Raw genomic sequence first — 22259 nt, 5'->3', positions numbered from 1 at the left:
GGAGAAAGGGAAGGCTATCTCTTATATCTGTATAGCATTATCTGTAAAATACAGTGCTCCTTTGACTTTTAGTTCCATTAAATGTAACCAAACTGAGAAAATTTGTTATGCCACAATCACGGGTGTTCACACAACTCTAACCCGGATCAGCCACCGTGTTGAGACACATCTGGTGTGCCAGAAACAAACTAGGAAGTGGTGTGTGGGAGGAAAGAAAATTAAAAGTTGTCAAACATATTTCTTTAGGCATTCAACATAATCTGTTATTCTAATTATTTTCCTGTTGTTTATGTAGCCAAGTTAATTACTATACTAACTAAAGTAAAACTTTTAGGTTCCCCCAAAACTTTTCCTTCACTATTCCTCACATGATGAAACTGGCATACACACATAACACGCCCTCCACACAAACACGTATATATTATATTATGACATTTTCTACGTGGGCTATTATGCCCCTGGGTATTAGATTATCCCACATTCCTCCAAAATATCCAATATCTTATGCTTACTGAGACCTGTCACTAACTGGAGGACTACTTCCTCAATATTTCCCTTCTAATCTGAGCAACTGTGAATACAGGGCAATTTTAGTGCCAAAACCAATGCCAATGTGAAAGAAAATATATACAGTTTGACAGCGGGAAATAAACTGCCTGAAATCATCAAATAATTTCACATAGACAACCTAAGAGCCCAGGTTATTTATTACTATTAAATTATACAAAATTAAGGCTCACAGTCTTTTGACAAACAGTTCATTTTTAAAAATACAAGCCAGGAACACCTTAGAAAAGATCTTTCTAGTCCAATTTTCCTAAATAATAGGGTACTGAAAAAAACACTTGAAAATACAGATAAACCTTGATCTATTAACTCAATTAGGAATGTGAAGCCTGATTTAACAGCCAACATTTATAAAGCACATAGGATGTTACAGACACTATTCTAAAGTGCTTTACATGCATTAATTCATTAATTCACAAGAACTTTTGAGCTAGACACCATTAATTAATATGCCCATTGTGCAGATGAGCAAACCGAAATAGAGAATTTACAAAAGTCAGTTTTTGGAACTGAGTTTCAACCCAGGTCCATAGGTCTCCACCATTCCTCTCTACTGCCGCCGGGCCCTCCACTGTGTACCGTGCGTACCTCTGTGCTATTTTCTGTGTCATCTCTCGGTTTCCACAGTAACAGATACTTGACATGCCCATTAAGCAAAAACATTACGTGATTCAAGAGACATCAGTTAAACCACTTCTTCAGAAACAATTCATCTTAAAAATGATGATTGTGATTCCAAGAATGATATTGGAATATCTTAAATCATAACATCTTAAAACATAAAATCTAAAATCAATTCATCTGCAATTTAGTATCTTTTTATCTAAATAGCCTTAAACCCTCTAAAGGGAAGCAAAAGCCTAGTAAGCATAAGAATAACAGGGAGGGAGAAGGCATAAGTATCTAGAACATTCGAATTGTAATTACTTTTAATTTAACTCTGAATTAAGTACAAGTGTCTGCACACAGGTGCAACATGTTCCACAAGGCAGGAATCCTAAAGAAAAAATCCCTTAATAGAAAGGAAACTGTTAAATGTTCTCCGGGCTGTCATAGGTAACTATCTTAAAGACTGTTAATGTAGAAGGTAAAGAAACAAGATAATCATTTAAAAATATCTGGGAAAAAATTAAGTAGTGAAACCTAGTAGAAACCTACCTACATAAAACTAAAAATTCCAAGAGAGTTCTATGACCTGAAATTTTACTTGATTCAGGCCCAGAGAGAAACAAAACAAGATCATTTGAATCTTCCTATAGATAGTTGGGAGTATATTTATTAAAATATAATAATGGTGGGTGCTGGCAGAGCTTAAACAAAAATGGCAAATAGAGAGGTAAAAGTCTTCCCCAGCTTTCTCTTCTCAAAAATGTCAGAAGAAGCTTGGTGATGAGAGAGTGGAAAAGTTCTTCATTTCCATTACTGTGAAATATTCTGAGCACACGTTCAAGGTGCTAACTCTCAATGTTTTGTTATTAGTGCTGTGGAGTCAATGATTCTGACTTCTAGTGACCCTGTGTACAGCAGAGCAGAACCCTGCCCAGTCTATTTGCACCACCTTCTCACCTTCCAGCACTATATCAGACAATGCTCCGCTGCTATTCATAGGGTTTTCATGGCCAATTTTTTCAGACAGGGATGGCCAGTTCCTTCTTCCTGGTCTATCTTAGTCTGGAAGGTCTGCTGAAACCTGACCACCATGGGTGACCCTGCTGGCATTTGAAATACCAGTGGCATAGCTTCCAGCATCACAGCAACACACAGCCTCCACAGTTTGACAACTTACGGGTGGTGTGACTCCCTGACCAGGAAATGAAGCAGGGCGCAGCAGTGAGAGCACCAAATCTTAACCACTAAACCCACCAGGGTAACTCTCACTACCAGCTGCTTACTTCCCATTTATTTTCTTCAATTGTAAATAATCAGTTGCCTAGGCTGACCACTACCCTTGCTTTTTCAACTCTTTCAGGAGAATAGTGGGAAAATCACTCCTCTTGCAGTGGAAAAAAATACAAATGACATTAGTATCAGAATGCTGGTGGGAAACAGGAATGGTAAAGCAAAGAAAAGAAGAAAAGACAAAGACACTCACCAGTAGGTGAGCTACTTGAAAGGAACTGCTTCCTATGGGTGGGGAAGGGCTGCTTTGATTGGCCCAAGTCCTGGAAAGGGCTCTGGTGGGAGGCCCTTGGCTCCTGGGGTCTCTCAGAGGCACTGGTCTGACAGTTCTTCCTGAGGATAGCCCTGCCTGGGGGTTGGACAGAGACCTGCAGTCCACACTTCTCCGTCTATAAGTGGGCGGCTAAGTTCAATACAGAGCTGGGAGAGGCATAGGAAGCCAGCTTCAGCCTTGGGTCCATTATGTGCTCTAAAATCCAACATTATTTGTAAAAAGGCAGTTACTTTGATCCCTTTCTCTTTCCAATATTTCTTTCTTTGTGGATCGAAACATGAAGAGAATGGAGTAGTACATAACACTCTGGAATCCCAACCAAATGTAAAACAAAGTTTTGGGCTGGTTTTCCAAATTAATACGAAGTATGGGGAGTTAAATTTAAAAAACATTAAGGAAAACTACCTAAAGGTACACAATCTGAGCCAAGGAATGAATGTGGATCTTTAAGCCTTTTTCCCGGGGGCTTCTATAGACTAGCTATGTTGCAAGGTGGTCGGTCGTAAGTTCCAGCCTAACAGTGGCATAGCTTCCTGTGACAATGACGGAACTGGGCCCATCTACCTTTATGTGTAAAATGAGAGAGCTGGACCAAACCATCTCTAGGGGACCTACAGGCACTAACATTCTATGATGTTATAACTCAAATTAACTAGCTTTGGCAGCACCTTTAAAGTGAAAAATGAAAACACACATCAGTCCCACATCACAAGGCAGAAGTCAGCCCAGAGCCAGAGCAATCTCTCTTTAAGAAAGAAGAAAAAGCTGTTGATTTGCAGTAGCTTTAAAAACTGCTGAGGAGGGAAAAAATTATAATAAGGAATTAAAATATGGCACTGACCTCTGTGAAAAGATCAGATACAAGAAGAACAAGCGCTGGGCTAAAGGAAAAGTAGTCTTTCCTCATATTATGTTTAAAGTAGACAGGTCTTTGGAAATATTATTAAAAATATTGAATTCTCAATTGCCCAATGGTGTTAGTCCACTACCAAAACCCAATAAAATCCCAAATTAGCTTGCAGATGAATGATGGCTTTTAGGGTTTATCCGGAATCCAATGTGATCCTATAGATAGGATGGGCCAAACTCCTCAGAAAATGCCAAGAAACATTTGAGCCAGGCCAAAAAGTGCTGAAACATTCCACTGACATAGAACCCACAAGTCAACATGAAGCTTTCACTGGAAGATACAGCCTTTGAGTGTAGTTTTCCAGAGATCCAGCCAAAACTCAGAGATTATTGAAAAAAGTTTTCAAACCCAAAATGGTTCCAAATAGAGGTTTGTATGAGAAGGGAATTCTGCATGGAAATTTATCATTTACAACCAATGCATTCAATCACTGATCACATTACATCAGAGGATTTTAATTCTTCCTGGAAATTCTTTACAAATTACAAGTGCCCACAGCCTGAGCAGAACTAGAACTTTTGTGTATTTTTAAACAAGTCAGTTGTTTCAATGAGATAAGTACATTATTTCCACCAGACAGATAATTGTTTTCTTGTTCAATTGCATTACATTTGTGTATCCAGGTATAAAATGTTACAAATGGAAAATTACTGAGAAGCAAAGCAGTCATTAGTGTGACTTATAAATGGAGCAAAAATGTTACAAAAGTTTTATTAATTCTTTTTTTATGTTCCTGAATATGTAGATTTTATTATTTTAAATTTCTTATAAATCTGATTGCACAGAAAATAGTAAAAGCAGATCCACGTGCCTATACACAATACAAACAGAACTAAGATGTTAGCTGACCAATGTGAATGCTTAAGTGACCTGGATATAAATATACACAAAAACAAAATGAACTCAGGGATAAATTACTCGCCTTCACAAGGAATCTAGATATTTGGGATCTGTGGGAAGTAAAAATAAATAATTTTAAAGTATCACTACTGGAAATAAAACATATTTCTAGATTTTACTTTGTCCATAGAAGAACTGTATCCGAAAAGTATATATATCTGATTACTGTTGTGACAGTGTCTATTTCTTCAGAGAATTCTTAACTGTTAATTGTCCTCAATTAAGAAGCCTCAAAACAAGTAAAAGAGACATTTAATGGCACAAAAACCAAAATCAGCACTTTGTTAGTTTAAGGCAGATTCTTTCCAGATAGAAGTTGCACATTGTAGATGGTCACTGAGCAAGAATGGGCACAGAGAGGGCTCTTGCATACCAGCAATTAAGAAGGCAAGTGATTAGAATGATGAACAACATCTAACACACAGTGCATATCCTGGGGATGTAATCAGTCCCATTTAATAAAGAAAATGTTGGGGTTTTTTTTGTGAGGAAGATCATCCCTGAGCTAACATCCGTGCTAATCCTCCTCTTTTTGCTGAGGAAGACTGGCTCTGAGCTAACATCTATTGCCAATCCTCCTCCTCTTTTTTTTTTTCCCCAAAGCCCCAGTAGATAGTTGTATGTCATAGTTGCACATCCTTCTAGTTGCTGTATGTGGGACACCGCCTCAGCATGGCCAGACAAGCGGTGCATCGGTGCGCGCCTGGGATCCAAACCTGGGCCGCCAGTAGCGGAGCGAGCGCACCCAACCACTAAGCCACGGGGCCGGCCCCAGAAAATGTTGGTTTTAATGCTGGTGTTTTAACGCCTTTGGAATAAAGTTTATGGAGTCTATTTCCCAATTGTTTAATAGTTTCTGTGTCAAATATATTATATCACCATACACACTGTACTTTTTTAAAAAAGAGAGTCATTTTTTCAGAAACTATTTTTAGAAATTCACCATATTTCAAATTGTACAGTCAGAAAAAAATTGTTTTTTTTGTCAGGAAGATCAGCCCTAAGTTAACATCTGATGCCAAGCCTCCTCTTTTTTTGCTGAGGAAGATTGGCCCTGAGCTAACATCCATGCCTATCTTCCTCCACGTTATATGGGACGCCGTCACAGCACGGCTTGACAAGCGGCGCGTCAGCACACGCCTGGGATCCGAACCTGAAAACCTGGGGCCGCCAAAGCGGAGCACTCACACTTAACCGCTTGCGCCACTGGGCCAGCCCCCAATTCCTTTCTTTCTTAAAATTATATAAGTTGATTCTATGAGAAGATTTTAAGAGTTAGACAGCTTTGTAATAGAATAAAAATTCCATAAGAACTGAAATTTCTTTATAGTGTTGGAATTCGAGTTAAAATGCTGCTTGTATGTTTTTTGTTTTCTGGGGTTTTCTTTTTTTTATAGCTATATTAATTTAAAGCTATATAAAGTAGGCTTAGCCCCCCGAAAAGAATGTTTTTTTAATTACATTTTTAATATTTAGGAAGAAATTTTTTTGGCCCAAAGCTGCTTTTAGATAAGGTTATATAAAATCTTTGATTTATTTAATATATTATAATATTTTGATTGATATTAAATTAATAAAAACCTCAAAAAAAGAGGTAAGGAAGAAGATTTGCCATAAAATTTGATTTATTTTCTGAATTTATCCAAGGCCACTTTTGCAGCTTAGAACAATTTTTGACATGTAGATATTTTTCCCCAGTATTTTTCAGCTGTAAGGAATCCTAGAAATTCTTAAACCAACTTTCACTTTTTGGAAAAGGAAATCAAAGTCCTAGGAATTAAAATGTGAAATCTAATTCTATACATCTACTTAAATGCCGAGTCAAGATTAGAGCAAAGGAATCCTAATTCCTGTTTCAGTTTTCATCAAAGTGAAAAATAAAGGTAAAAGCGATGTCTAGAGATCTCGAGTGTCTGAAGCACAACACTGAAAGCTGAGTAAACAGGAGTGGTAAATCATTGCCTTCACAGAGCTTACCTTCTAGTGCAGGAGACAGACAAACCAATGTCAAGGGTGAACTCTATCACCAACTAGTTTTTTGTATACAGGCTCATGTTTCTCCTCCAGCCCCATAATTCCCACCTGGAGAGCCTCAATCACATACTTACCCTCTGCTCCTCTCTCTCACTCTCCTGTGGACTTTGTTCCATCAAATGACTTCTGTTCACCTGCTTGCCAATGATTCCAAGATGCCACACCCAGCCTAACCCACACAAGCTACCTACCTACCTCACCACAGCTGCTTAAAATAATTTCACTTGAATTTCCAATGTCACTTCAGTGTCAAGAAAACCCAAACCAAACATATTCTTCCTCAAAATTGACTGCCTATTTCAACTTCCCCATTTCTATTACTGCTGCTATTATTCTCCAGAATTCTCAGTCCCAAATTTTAGGTCATCTTTAATTCCTTCCTCACCTGTGGCTCCCATATCTAGTCAGTCTCCATATCCTATGAGTATTAGTCAGGGTTCTCCAGAGAAACAGAGATTTATTATAAGGAATTGGCTCATGTGATATGTGGGCTGCCAAGTCCAAAATCTGCAGAGCTGATGTCCCAGTTCGAGTCTAAAGGCCAGTAGGCTGCTGTAGAACGAGGAAGAACCAATGTTCCAGTTTGAAGGCTGTCAGGCAGAATTCTCTCTTATTCAGCAGAGGTCAGCCTTTTGTCCTACTCAGGCCTTCAACTAACTGGATGAGGCCCACCCGCATTATGGAGGTTCAACCTGCTTTACTCAGCCTACAGATTTAAATGTTAATCACATCCAAAAATCCCTTACAGAAAAACCAAGAATAATTTTTGACCAAATATCTCAGCACCCAGTGGCCCCGTCAAATCAACACAAAAAATTAATCATCACACTATGGTTTTACTTTTCAAAGTTTCACACTCTTTTCCCCATTCTCATTTTCATTACCATTATGTCAGTTCAGGTCCTTATGATCTCCTACTGAGTTTTCAGCAAAAGGATGTAAACCAGTCCCCTTCCAAGCTTGTAGTTCAGGCATCAGACTAAATATGCTGAAGATACCTTTATTTTCAGAAATGTTGTTCTATCATATCATTCCTGGTCTATTCCTTAACTCACAATGGCATCTTACTCTAAATAGATCCAATTCTTTTTCTTATAATATATTGCTGTACATGATCCAGCTCTACTTGTCCTGCTGATCTTTTTCTTCCATCACTCTCCTCATTCAGCGCTTACATTGTAACTGGCCAATAGCTTAAATATCTTCTTTGCTCATCAACACCCATTCTCTCCTCAACATACTCCCCTTCTCTGGAAAGCACTGTGCACTCTTCTTGGCCTAACCCAATCCCATCCACCTGCCAAGGTTTGTTTCCAGCTTCAACTCCTGTTTGAAGTTTTCCTAATTCTCCAAACCATATAAATCTTTTAATTTTCTAACCCTCATGTGTTTAGAGGTAAAGCTAAACAAAACCACTGTTACTCTAAACTACTTTGTCTTGTTCTCTAATTTATTTCTACTGCACATCCCTTTTTCCCTGGTCCCCAATCTCGCCCTATCGTCTCCAAATACACAGCTTCTATTTATCTTGAGCTGAAAAACTTTGAATCTGTGATGTGCCAAGCACTGTGCAAGGCAATGGATATACTTCTCTCAAGAAGCTTACAGTCTGACAAGAGAGACAGATAACTATTCAAATAACTATGGAACAATGTACCGCATGCTATAACAAAGGTAGACACAAAGCTCTAAGGGAATACAAGGAATATAACAGAGGGAGAAACTAAATTGTCCTAGTAGAATGATGTGACAGGGGACACATTTAATAGGAGGAAGAGGGGAAAAGGCATGTCACGTACTGAGAATAACCAGTGCAAAGGAATAGAGACAATGAAGAATATATGTGTGTGTGTATCTATATATATACGTATATATACACGTATATATACGTATATATATATATGTTTAAGGTATTTTTAAGGTAGGATGTTTAAGTTATGATGAGACATTTACCACAATGGCAAACATACTGGGTATAAAGGATCAGAATCCAGGCATAAAACAGCTGAAAAACAAGAGATTAAATTCAGCAAAAGAATCACTGAGTAATAGGTACAGAGCCTCAGAAGCAAAAATGTCTCTAATACGCAAAATGCTAAGTCCACAACTGGAGTGGAGCAGAGGAAAAGCAGGCATGGCTGGAGCACAGAGCCAAGCCACTTTTAACCAAGGGAGCTGAAAGTCCTTAAAGTACAGGTGAAATTTTGTTTGTCCCTTATCTATGATCCTAAAGAACATTTTTCATAACTCATCTGGCAACAAATCTAAGCTCATCTGGCAACAAAAACTTCCCTAAACAGACATGAGGCTATTTATTGTCCTCATCTCATTTAGTATTAATATCTATAAATTTCACTGCAGAAATATTAATTTTTTTATTATGAGGAGCTGTCCCAGATTCTATTAAAGGTGACATGACATGTAACACAGGGTAAATGCTCCACACAACCTTCTTAAAATCTGATAGATTCTCAATTTCAAACACACCTGGCCCCTAGGGTTTTGGATAAGATTCTATGGACCTTAGATTTTGAGGTGGCCGAGAATTAGTCAGACACACAAAGGGGTCTATTGTCCAAAAAAGGTTTCGAAGTTCATGGAAGATCCACTTGGAATTGTTTTGTGAAGTGGAGGACAAGTTTTCAGTGCCACACACATCCTATTATTGACCACCTTCGTGATCAGTAGCAAAGTTTATTTTATAAGGTTAGTTAAAAACAAAAAATAAACCACCAATCATGAACTCTTAAATCAACCTTTTTCCTCCCCTTATAAAGCCAAAAATAGCAGAAAAAAAAAATGGTAAAACAACATCCTCTTTTCCTCCTATAACCTTAATAGATAGTTTCCTGGAATTGTCTATTCAAATAGAAAATTAATTTCCCTGCACAGCTGGAAATACCATATTGGCAAGCGAGGAAAACATCAAACACCAGTAGATTAAATAAAAAGTGGAGGAACTATAAAGACTCAACAAAATAGAACTTGTTTGGTAAGATGGTCATACGAGAACAGTTTTTCACCTGTTTATTTAATATATAAATGCATATTTTAAAGTGAAGCAGCAATAATCAAAGAAGCTTTGGATCCAGAGAAACAATTAAGGGATTACATCATTCAAGAAGTTTTTCTAGTGTTGTATGAAAGGAGATAAGGTTAGCACTCCCCTTGCCAAGGATGAAGAGGTCCTCAGGCCTACACAACATGTATATGGTTAAGACACTGCCACCTACTTCGTGGCATCTAACCGTGGTTCTCTTTCTTTTCACTTTGGGATGATGGAAAAGTTCTGAAGATGGATAATGGTGGTGGTTACACAATAATGTGAATGTACTTAACGCCACTAACATGTACACTCAAAAAGGGTAAAATGGTAAATTTTATGTTATATATATTTTAAAATAATAAAAAAAATTCAATAATATGCAAAAAGCTCCTATAAATTAATAACAGAATAGCACAGTCTAAAAGAAAAATGGGCACAGGGCACAAAGAGAAATTCAAAACAGGGGAAGAAAATCCAATAAATCCGTAGAAAAAAATGTTCAAAACCACTAACAATCAAGAATGCAAGTAAAAATGACTACAAATTATCATGTTTAATCTTTCAAAATAGCAAAGATTAAAAAGATTTAGAATTCTTTAAAAAAGCAGCAGCTTTTCTAGACCACCGACAAGATCAGGCTCTATTTCTACATCGCCCTCCACTGGCTTGGACCTAATGGGTATCCTTTGTCCTGACAGCTATCAAGAAAAAGCACGCTCATGGTGCCATCTGGGGACTACTTCCTGATGCTGTAACTGCCTCGGGCAATGACTTGTGTGGCCAATATTCAACTAATAACCAAACTAAACAGAATAATACCCTTTGCACAACCACATTAAAACAAAAGAAGGAGAGACAGAAAACAGAACACCACCTTCAGAAACTGCCACATAGAAAAGCAAACAAGAACAGTAACAATGTGGGAAGGACAAAACCCCACATGGCATCCAGACAGTCGGCCCCTTGGTCCTGCTGCCTTGATCCTCAGGTTATCAGAGAAAAATGAAAAACCTTCATCAGCTCTTAGTGCAGAACTGACATTGTGTAAATAGCAAAAGGGATAAAGTCAATAAAACTCAATGTGCTATGAAAGCAAGATAGAGAAAAACATTCTACATGCACTTTATCAGTGCAGAACTTCCTAACGAGTGAAAGGTAGAGTTCAAGATATCAGGAAATTTCTAGATAAAGCACAACAGAGTTCCAAAGTGGCATATTGTGTTATAAAACATGGAGCTACATCTCTATTATCTATTTACTTTGGTAAATCCACCAGGATATCCCACAAGCAAAATGAGGGATCAATTTAATTATCTGAATATTCATTCCCCACATAGGAGGAAGTAAGTGGCTGACAAAATACCTGCTACAAAGCAGGAGCTCAATAAATATTTGTGGAACTGAACTGAAGCAAGTGGTAGAAGCTAATCAAGATTATCTGTACCTATTGATGAAATCTATTAGATTATTGTTCCAACTTTCCACCTGACTTAACCTATGGAAAATAACTGGCCTTATCTGTAGAGAGAGCTGTAAAGGTTCTGTTCTTTTCCGCTTGGAATCACAAGTGCCAACCACCCCCCAGCATGGTGCTCAGAGGCTCAGTGAAGATTCATCTCTCCAGAATCAGCACACCTGACCCACTTCCTGGTGACAAAAATATAGGAATTTTAAAGTAGGGGAGAAAAATGTAGAAGATGGATAGGTGACCAAAATAAAATCCTAACAGAAGAGAGACCTGATGATAGATAAGCTACCTCAAGGAGACCCACTCAAATAAACAGGGAGTCAGCCTCTTTTAATTTCTTCATTTGAAAAATGGGAGTAGGACTCAATCAGTGGCTTTCAAGCTTCTTCAACTGCTACTCACACTGGAAAAATATATTTCATATTAAATGTAGTATAAACATTCTTATCTATATGAAACTCAAACATCAGTTTCACAAATTAACACTTAATCTTACAATGCATGTGCACTCTGGTATGTCGTAGTGAATTTTATTCTATTTCATTGTTTAATTGCAACTACTAAATTGATTTCGTGTCCCACTAACAGTTCATGACATGAAGTTTGGAAAACATTGGACTAGATGATTTCTTTCCTGTTCATTAAAAGCAAAAGCATGATTTTACTCAGAAGCAATCTAAAAATATCCACCACTCCCAAATACTAGTTCCTCAATGACATTTCCAAAGCTAATTCCTGAGTAAAACGATATAACCCCTACAATATCTTGCCTTCCCTTCTCCCTCACAGTAAATACCCATGATCCTTTTCACTCAACAGGCTTTAAAGATGATTTTCCGAGGGTGTTCAACAACTGCCAAACCTGATAGCAGAAGTGAGCACAGGGATTCTGCAATAAAAAGTCAAACATCTACCAAAGGAAATCCCTTTCACTCATAACGAAGTACATCTGAATCTTTGCGGACCATCAGGCAATAGCTAAGCAAAAGTCAAAATGACACTCACGCAGCAGCAGCAAACCACATAAATCTTGATTTGAATTAAATGAAAGACACTTGAAAGTAGCTGCATTCTCCCTTTCAAACTATAGAATTTCTTCCTCGAAATAAAAATATTCTAACTTTCTAGAATAGCATCTATTGTCATTTTTCTAGGTTTTCTTAATAGGCTGTCTTCCGCCGCAACACCTCCCCATACACACACACCTCATCCCACCTCATTTCCACCATCTTTATTAACACCCCAAACTTGTGGTTGTGCAGGAATCTCTGGTAAAAAATGAGCTGGCTTTGCGTCAAACAATACTTCGCAATCACAGTTGGGATTTTTTCAGTACACAGCTGGAGAAAGGCCTTGTTTACTTCTTCCCATTATAGCCTAAAAACCACCTAAAACATTGCCTCCTCAGAGGCATTAGAATCTTGACATGGAATCCTAACAGTATCATTTGTGCTTGTCAACGATTTCAAAATGCTTTACTCTAAACCTTCTCTTCGTTTCTAAGTCTATAAGGTAAAGAAGAAATAAATTCCACATCTATTTGATGGCATTTGGATATTTTAATCATAACAGTTTATAAAATAAAACGTAAAGCTTCAAAGTTTTAAATTTAAAAAGCACTTCAATTCATAAATATGAAATATAATGTCAAAAAATTAGGTCCATTGTAATCCAGTAATCAAAGCATTCTGTGTATTTTCCAAACTTGGCAAGACACATTTTTATTTTTAATTTTTGAACTACAAGTTTGGGAGGAAAAACAAACACTATTAACTTCCTCTTCAGTCACTAGCTGTCTGTGCCATGTGTTTTTATCACTTCCTGCCACAAGGAGATACATTTGAAACAAAGAATGATATTCAAGAGCTCTCTGGGTGAGTCTAAAATCAATCTTTCAGGAATTGAGAAACAGTGTAAACATACTTAAATAATGGTACAGAGTGATAAAACTACTCAGAAAACCTTCACTTTTTTAAATTACTTGATATCATCTAATGTTCACAACAGGTCTGCCAAGATTATTTCATGAATAAGCTGAGTTGGTCAAGTTAAATAACTTTTCTTCACTCACAGTTAATAGATGGCAGGTCTAGAATTTAAATCCATTCTGTTTCATACCCAATCTCAAGGAGGAAACTATATCACACTATTTTCCCTATGAGCCTTTTGATCAAATTTTAAGTTTCTATTTTAGTCAGTCTATTTGTCTAAACCATCAGGGGTTTTTGTGTATGACTGGTGGGGAGAGTGTTCAATGGAGGCTGTAGATGATGATAAGAACTTGAGGACCAATTCTACAGCCTAAGTTGTGTTCTACAGTTATTTATTGAGTCCTACATACTAGGTAGTACACTAAATATTGAGGATCCTAAACAAAGATGCAAATTATAGCTCTTACCCTAAGGAGTCAGTAAAAAATTTAGAAAGGGAACTGTCTTAGCCAGCTCGTGCTGCTAATACCACAGGTTGGGTGATTTAACAACAAAAAATTTATTTCTCACAGTTCCAGAAGCTGGGAAGTCTAAAATCAAGGTGCTGGAAGGTTCAGTGTCTAGTGAGGACCCTCTTCCTGGTTTGCAGATGGCCACCTTCTTGCTGTGTGCTCACATGGCATTTCTTGGGAACATGCTCACAGAGAGAGAGAGATCTCTCTCTCTCTTCCTCTTCTTATAAGGGCACTAATCCCATCATGAGGGTCCTACCCTAATTAAACCTAATTGTCTCCCAAAGGCTCCACCACCAAATATCATCAAACTGGGGGTGAGAGCTTCAACATAGGAATTTCAGGATGGCATAAATATTCAGCCAATAACAGGAACTCAACAGGTAAAACAAATAATCACAATTAGTTTGTTACATGCAATTGCAAAAATATTATCACTTAATTACCTGTGGCAAATATTTATTGATAGTGAAAGGGAAGTAAATTTTTGACAGTGAATGAAATCCATGAGATAGACAATATTCTCCACATTTTACAAATGAGGAAACTGAGGCTCAGAGATGATAATCTGTCTAAGATCAAAAAGTGAAGAAGTGAGAGGAACTGGATTTAAACATGAATCTGCCTAGCTGCAAAGCCCAGCCTCTTTCCACTGGAACAGGAGAGCTGTAACCAAGGGCAACAACAGCCTCCTTCATTGCCTCTTCTAGGGTGTGCATAGCATGGCTCTCCCTACCAAGAAAAAGAGTGGCCCCAAGAGCCAGGTACAAACACATATAGCATATACAACTCCTCTGTGCGAGAGATGACTAAGGCCTGAATGCTGGTACAATAAAAGCAGGTCAGAGAACTAATTAAAAGCACATATCCTAGACTAGCCTGTCCCCACTGGAAAAGAGAACATTCCACCCAGTAAGATAGTTGAGTCATTGATTTCATGGTCAAACACAGTATGACTACAATTCTCAAAAAATATTTCATGAGCTGAGTAAAAGGAGAATAAAGATGCATACATATTTGAAATATTAAATCAATATTAAAAAAAGTATTTTAATGTTGAAGGCATCAACCTAGGATGGTGACACAGATCTCATTTATCTTTCTTCAGCTCTGAGAAAGTCAGTGTTACTCAGTGAATATCAAGGCCGTAGCAAAATTTTGCGGGTATACACCTCTTCTGGCACCTTGTATAGTAGGTACTTAATAAATATGCTGTGGATGAATAGATGGATATAGGAAAGAATGAATTAATAGTCACATTAATTGGTAACATTCAGAATGTTTAATAAAATATCCCATTTTACTTAGGGGTTTTAAAATGATTTCCTCACCTTCCAATGAAAAATCTATCCTTATTTACTTCTAAGTCTAATTTGTACAATAGACAAAGAGTCTAGATTTTTTGCTTTCAGAAACAAAACGATCACACGCTACTATTTTACTTGCAATTTTTTAAATTTTGGGCTCATAAAAATACTATATTTAAAAGGGATTTGAAGAAAATAGAAATTATTGAGAATAAAACAATCTGTATATATGTAATGTGATAATATAAGAGATTTTAAAAACTAGGTAATTTTTCTTATTAGTTGTGCAAATTGGGAAGGATAAAAGAAAAAGAAAAGTAATGATCTTTATTTCAATGTACTATATAACAACCACTTCAGTGATAATGTAGAAAGTTTTAGAGAACAATGCCTCTACTCCATCTTACTTTCTGGTCATCATTTTTCTCTTATTTCATAATTTTATTGTTAATGTATTTCATCTTGCAATAGTGGGGATCTTTTTATAAGTCAGTTTATATCATTTTGGGGAAAGACAAGTCATATATGCATATGTGTGCACGTGTTAACACATATATACATATGCCTATAGCATTTATGAACATATTTAATTATATATAATTATATATTTATATGTCTCTCTCGCTCTCTATGTATGTGTATATATATAATTTAGAAATAAGACAGTTCATGTGTTAGCTAAACATTTATTTACAAGTTAAACTTCTTTATGTATTTCATATTTGCTCATGTAAAACTATCTCATCCTCATACAAATGTGAGAAAATCACCTCTTTCAAGAATTCACTTTAATTAAAATGTCTTTGGGGTTTTTGGCACTTGGTTTGCACCTCAGCGATGCTTGTGAAAGGGTGGCCAGGAGAATTTAGGTATCACTAAGCGTCATAATGTCAGGCAGTACTGGCTGATTTCCTCAACACACAGTGGTAGCAAGAGTCCTAGGGTGGTCACAGCTGGGCACCTGTGCTCTGAGTCTATCAGGGGACCATCAGGCTTACCACGTCCCTCAAGATCCTGTAAATCCCTGAGGATCCTGGCTGGGTAGGTTCAAGTGGGGCCTGGGAACCTGTATATTAATAAGCCCCAGGCTTATCAGACAAGTCTGAAAAACCCTAGGAAGCAGAGCATTGAGAGAAAAGGCTGGAAATGTGGTTCACTCTATACCCTGGACACTAGGAATATCTCATGCCAATCAATTTATTGGCAATTTTGTAGACCATGGCAAACCATGGAAGATTTCTCAGAAAGGAAATAATTAGATTTGCATTTTAGTAGGAGTCACTAGGCAGCCTTGTATAATTAGGCTGAATGGAGGAAAGACTAAAATTAGAAAATCTAGTTGGAAGCCTACTACAATGGTTGTAGCAAGAAGTAATGAGTGCTAAAGGTTGGCAACAAAAATGAAACAGAGTCAATCAAGATTCAAGCCAACTTGATGCAGAGGGGAACAGAGTAAGAGTTTCAAAAATGGCACCATTGTTTTAAGCACAGGTGGCTAAGAAGATATCTGTGATGTTCACAGAAAGAAAGAGGGTCAAAAGGATTTAGACTAGGTGTAGTATGAGTAAATGAATTCATAAACGAGTGGTCAAAAGAAAGACCATTTGATGGGAAAAGAAATTAGGGTTTTAATCCCAGTTCTCCCATTTCCTTGCTAGGAGGTGCTGGACACGTCTCTTAAGCTCTCTGAAGCTCAGTACACTCATTTATAAATAATGCTAGTAAGATCTATTTTGCAGGACTGCTGTGAAGATTAAATAGGATTGTGTAACACTTGATCGATAGTAGGTGCTTAATGGACAATTTCATTTTTGTCTGCTTTTATTTTCACTGACTTTTACTTTCAATGACTTAAAACCAGTCCAGACACACAGTAGGCACTCAATATACACTTGTCAAATGAATGAATTACTACTGCTATTACAATTCTATTGAAGACAGAGAAAAGATCATGGGATTTGCCCATTAGACAGTAATTGGTACACTTAGAGATTGCTTAAATGCCTAAGGGTTTTGAACACTTGGGTGAAGTAAAAGTCAGTCCAAGTGTTTTGGTGAATACATTGTAAATCTAGAAGTACTGTAGAGTAAAAGCTTTTTTGAGTTATATTGGGGTTTTTATTCTGCATGTTAAAAAAATAAAGGCTTCCAGCTAGAAAACAAAAAATCCGCTTTATTAACAGTTTTAAAAACATCTTATGCTTTATTTAGAGTTTTTACAGTACATATCTCATTTGATCTTCAGCCCCTTGAGAAATTTGGTTATACTATGGTCATTTCTACTTTAAAGATGAGAAAACTGAGATACAGGAAAATGAATGACTTTTAGTGCATGGACCACAAAAGAGGTCTTTTGCTGAGCTTCCCACTACCCACACTCATCAAAACCATTCATGTTATTCCACACGAGCTCTCTTCTACCTACGCTTCCTCCCATCCTAAGCTTTCCCTCCTACATTTTGGAAGACTGGGGCAGAGTCTTATGGGCTACGGGACGTTTTAAGAGTACTGCTTCTTCCTCAAACCAGCACCAGAGAGCACCCACCCTCCCAGTAGTCCAGGGCCAACAGTGGATGTTAAAGCCCGCAGTTCATCTGCTCCTTGTTAGCTTCCACAGAAAAATCTCCTGTTCTCTCGGGAAATATCAGCACTGTCTTTTTGGAAAGCTAACCTGTAAAGAAGGTACAAGCTTTAATTTCTGATCTTAACCAATTTGTCAAACAGAAAAATTCGTCTTCCTACTGGGTTATTGTTACCCAGTACCGCTGCCCATGGTGCTGGAGTCCTTGAATTCACATCCTAGCCCTATCCCTAACTGGATGCACAACCTTGGACATGTTATTTATGTCTTTGAGACTGGTTTCTCATCTTTAAAATGCAAATTTTAGAAAAATAGAACTTATTCCATAGGGTTTTCACTATGATTAAATGAGATACTATATATAAAGCTCTTGGCACACTTAGGACTTGAAATATAATGAACACTCAATACATGGTCATTGCTCTTCAGCAATGTGTGCTATCCCAGTCTTACAGAGAAAGCAACCCAGGCTCAGAACAATCAAGATACTTTGCACAAAGTGACCCAACATCACTTTGTAATGGTAACCATGCTTTCCTTATGGAGGAAAAAAAATGCCCAAGATAATCAGTGAATTTTTCACTGACTGCAAGTGCCACATTCTGAATTATTCATTTGTAAATTAATGTGCATTTTCAGTTCATAAATTGGAATAATGGGGGGGACTAGACTCATAGTGGAGATTCCGTAATCTTAAACATAAGAAAATAAATGAGTTCAGAAACACACAGAAAAAGGTCTTTTTAAAACACACAAATATGTACTCTCATGTATCCTTGTAACAATTAATATCTAAATGAGATTAATTTGTCTCCTTTCAAAATAGGAGAACTGAGTTTAGTTTTCACAACTAATTACACAATATTTCCTTTTTTAGAAAGTATATGTCATCTCCTAAAGGATGAGAATTTTATATTTATTTAATTTCTCCTTCTATTTTCTACTTCCCTGATGTTTCTTTTAATAGCAGTTTTCAACATTGGTTGCATATTATAATCACTTTGGAAGTTTAATGAATACCCATGCCTAGGCCTCACAAGTCCAAGTCAGAATCATTGAGGTTGGGGGTCCCAGTTCAGGTTTTGTTTTGTTTTTTTTAAGCTCTACAGATGATTTTTAATACATAGCCCAAATTGAGAATCATTGGCTTACTCAATGTCTTTCAAACAAGAACGATGGACTTTTTTGCCTTGTTGATTGCTGTCTGTAAATAAAAAGTTGTTTTACTTCAAACCATAAAATTGCTTACTCTGAAAGCAAATCTTGACCTTTAATGTAAGTTAGTTGGATTTCCCTTGATTCTAATCAAACACTTTTGTGAGATCCCATTCCATTAATTTTCCTAATGAAGTTAGGTGGGATGAGTTATGCAAGAAGACCACATTATACCCCCCTCTCAATTACAGTACTAGAAAAACAGGACAGGAGGGACATAGATTAGAGCTCTGCGGTATTTTTTTTAAGAATTTAGGTATGATACTAATTTTGTAATAGTTGAAATTATAAATCAAGGAGAAAAATGTGATTCCAAGAAAACCAGCACAAGAAATACAGCATTATAACATTAAAATATTTGACACAACCATATAGCTATTCTGAAATCCTTTTTATTCAAATACCCAAAACCCTTCAAATGAATATGCTGGATTCAGATTGCAGAACAATGGAGCTTAAAAGAACAAGACAAGCATGGGAAACTTGATCTGGTTATACTGACAGGTAACAAAAAAGTATACAACTTATATTTCAAAGGCAATAATTTTATTTTTCTAGGTTATTTAATAGTGCCCTTTTATGCATACTCTGAGAATGGTGGAATGAAATGAAGTTTCAGGCTCTCAAGAGAAGTGAGAAGAGAAAGACACTCAATAGCCAAGACACTTTACCACTTATGTGTTATTGTCCTTCCAATATCTTAATTTACAAACTGTTTAAAATAACAAAAACATTGAACTAATCCGCCAATCTTCTTATATTAGCCTAACCTCTCCACCGAGTAGCACTCTTCTATTGGGGAAAACATGAAGGTAGAAAAATGGAATCTAACAAAAGCCCCAAGGATTTGAAACTGAATCATGTTCACAAATACAGGCAACAGAAGAGTGTTTAGATTTGTCTCCTTCAAGCCACTGAAGTTATTAAGTAGAATCTTAAGCATAGGTAGACAAATTCAGGATTAAAAGATTGGTTTAGTTGCTTATTTAAATATTCAATTACTTTTTTATAAATGTTTATCATGTATTAAGTGACTGGCAACCTTAAAGAGGCATAAGATACCATCCCTAAAAGTTTCAATGAGGCCTGGTCCTTGGCCCTCTACTCTTTTCTCTTTCTTCCATCTTTTAATTGATAAGGTGATGCCTGCTAATTTGAAGCTACCCATGTTTTCAACTGTGACCTCTTTTCAGATGATTCTTAAACTCCTACCTTTGGGTCCAACTTCTCTTCATCAACTTTACTCTCAAGCTAGCCTCTTGATAACTAGCACAACAATGGTTAACAATACAAACTCTGGAAGGAGGGTACCTAGATCTGAGTCCTAGATGTTCCACTCAGTTTACTGTGAGACCTTGATAGAGCAAGATTCTTAACTTCTCAAAGTCTCAATGTCCCTATCTGTAAAATGGGTATAAGGATAGCACCCACCTCAAGAGTTACAAAAAGAGTTCTGTGAGATAAAGAAAATGCAATAGTAAAGCCCCTGGCTTGTGGGAAGAACACAGCAAATGTTGGCTATCTTATCTATCAATATCCCTCACTCCTACTAATTCTAGCATCATTCTTGAACTTCAAAATTACCTTTGTTACTTCCTGCTGTGCTTTTCTGTTTTCTAGTCAGTCACCATATCCTGACTATTCTTCTTTTGAAATATTTTAAATAAAACTTTCCTCTCCATTTCTATTTCTCTCACTAAAGCCTGCTCCTAATATTTACAGGACGTAGAGCAAGAGTTCAAACAAACAGAGGCTCAGCTATCATGTCTCTAAATTTTTTAAAAGTATAAATCAACCTATCAGCTGTTAAATAAAATATGTTCTACCCTCCTACCTTGAAAAAATATACCTTCAAGATGACCTAGAAGACCAGATTTAAATTTAGATTTCTCAGAAGCCTCTGGGTTCCAGGCCAGAAAATCTGAACAAAAGAATTGGTGCCTAGATCTGGGCCCCTGGCCCTGCCTCCAGCCATGACTCACCTCCTTCCCCACCTCCATACCTCTGCACACATTATCTTCCCACCACCCTCCTCTAATCCCTTTTGAAATCTTACCCATCCTTCAAGAACATTCCAAATACTTCCTTCTCCAAATTTCCCTTGAGCCCAGTATGATCTCATCCTCCCCTTGGTATCCAAATTATTTTTTTTCTATATATCTTAACGGAACTTACAGCATTTTATCTTGCATTTTTATCAGTACTTGTGCATTTGTTTTCCTAGTTACAGGTCGCTTCTATTCGATCAGAGATTCTCTGTGCTCAATGCTAGGCAGCATGTAAGAACCTTCTGATGAGCTTAAAAAGAAAAAAGACCTCTGGGCTCCACCCAGAACCAAGCACAATGTGGGGTAGGGGAGCAGGCATGGATATTTTCTAAAGCTCTGCTGTTGATGTTGACGTGCAGCCAGGTTGGTAAGACTTGTATAAGATTATAAATTCCCTGGGGGACAAGGTCTACGCTTTATTTGGTACGCAACACATTCTTTTAAATTGAATTTAAGCTGATACATGCTTTCCCCCCAGCAAAACACTTTCTGGTCTACAGGCTGCACATAACCCCTACAGTTACTGAGATAATTTACAAGCACTGAGGCACGACGGTGGCTTATGCTCTAGAGTTATATAAAAGGAGACACACAAAGAATTAATCTTGTAGTCTAGATCAAGTTGTCTCTCTTACCTTTATCCTTGCATTTATTCTGTATGGTACATCTTATCAACAACATAATGAACTTATTAAAGGCATGATCAGCGTGTTATTCTTAATACCTAGCACAGTGTCTGGCATATAGCGGGCATGAAATAAAAGTTTGGTGAATGGGTGAATGAATGAGCAAAGGCATGAATAGAAAGTACAAGCCAGCAGGATTTCAGAAATTATTTCAGGCGTTTGGCATGCTGAACAACGACCTCCCAAAAGATATCCACATCCTTATCCCTGGAATCTGTGAATGTTACCTCATATGGCAAAAAAGGACTTTGAAGATATGATTAAAGATCTTAAAATGGTGACATTAGCCTGGATTATCCAGGTGGGCCCTAAGTGCAATCGTAAGTATCCTTATAACAGGGAGGCAAAGGGAGATTTGACACACACAGAAGAAGAGAAGGCAATGTGACCACGGAGGCAGAGATTGGAGTGATGCAGCACAAACTAAGGAATGCTGGCAGCCTCCAGAAGCTGAAAGAGGCAAGGAACACATTCTCCCCAGAGCCTCTGGAGGGAGCACTGTCCTGCTGACACCTTGATTTCAGCCCAGTGAAACTGATTTTGGATTTCTGGCTTCCAGAACTGTAAGAGAATAAATTTCTGTTATTTTAAGCCCTGAAGTTTGTGGTAATTTGCTACAGCAGCCACAGGAAACTAATACACAACAGAAAACTGATATCTAGAGAGGTAAAGTAACTTTTCCAAAGCCCCAAGTTTGTCAGGGCAGAGCTAGGTTTCTAATGGAGATTTCCTGACTCCTTCTGGTACTCTTACTCTTTTCATATCACTATGCTGCCTACTACAGATTATAGAGCCCACAGAGTTCTGCAACTCTTTGATCCAAATATGGGTACCAAATATAACCTCTTTTATGGCCATGGGATGGAAAACATACAAATGAT

General features: G+C 37.3%; 1 protein-coding gene and 1 non-coding gene across 4 annotated transcripts in view; one reads left to right on the top strand and one right to left on the bottom strand.

Moving 5' to 3' along the window:
* The window catches only part of HDAC9 (histone deacetylase 9), a 493660-nt gene that overhangs the window by 451891 nt on the left and 19510 nt on the right, over positions 1-22259 (bottom strand). The gene's annotated exons all lie outside the window — the stretch shown is intronic.
* On the top strand, positions 9718-9843 carry LOC147918198 (U6atac minor spliceosomal RNA). The gene has a single exon (XR_015553603.1). It is a non-coding gene; the product is annotated as a U6atac minor spliceosomal RNA (small nuclear RNA).

Source organism: Ceratotherium simum, chromosome 1 (genome assembly GCF_057802395.1).
Source record: "Ceratotherium simum simum isolate JZ-2026a chromosome 1, ASM5780239v1, whole genome shotgun sequence".
Taxonomy (NCBI): Eukaryota; Metazoa; Chordata; class Mammalia; order Perissodactyla; family Rhinocerotidae; genus Ceratotherium; species Ceratotherium simum.
Note: the sequence above shows the minus strand (reverse complement) of the source record. Positions and strands in the feature narration are given on the sequence as shown.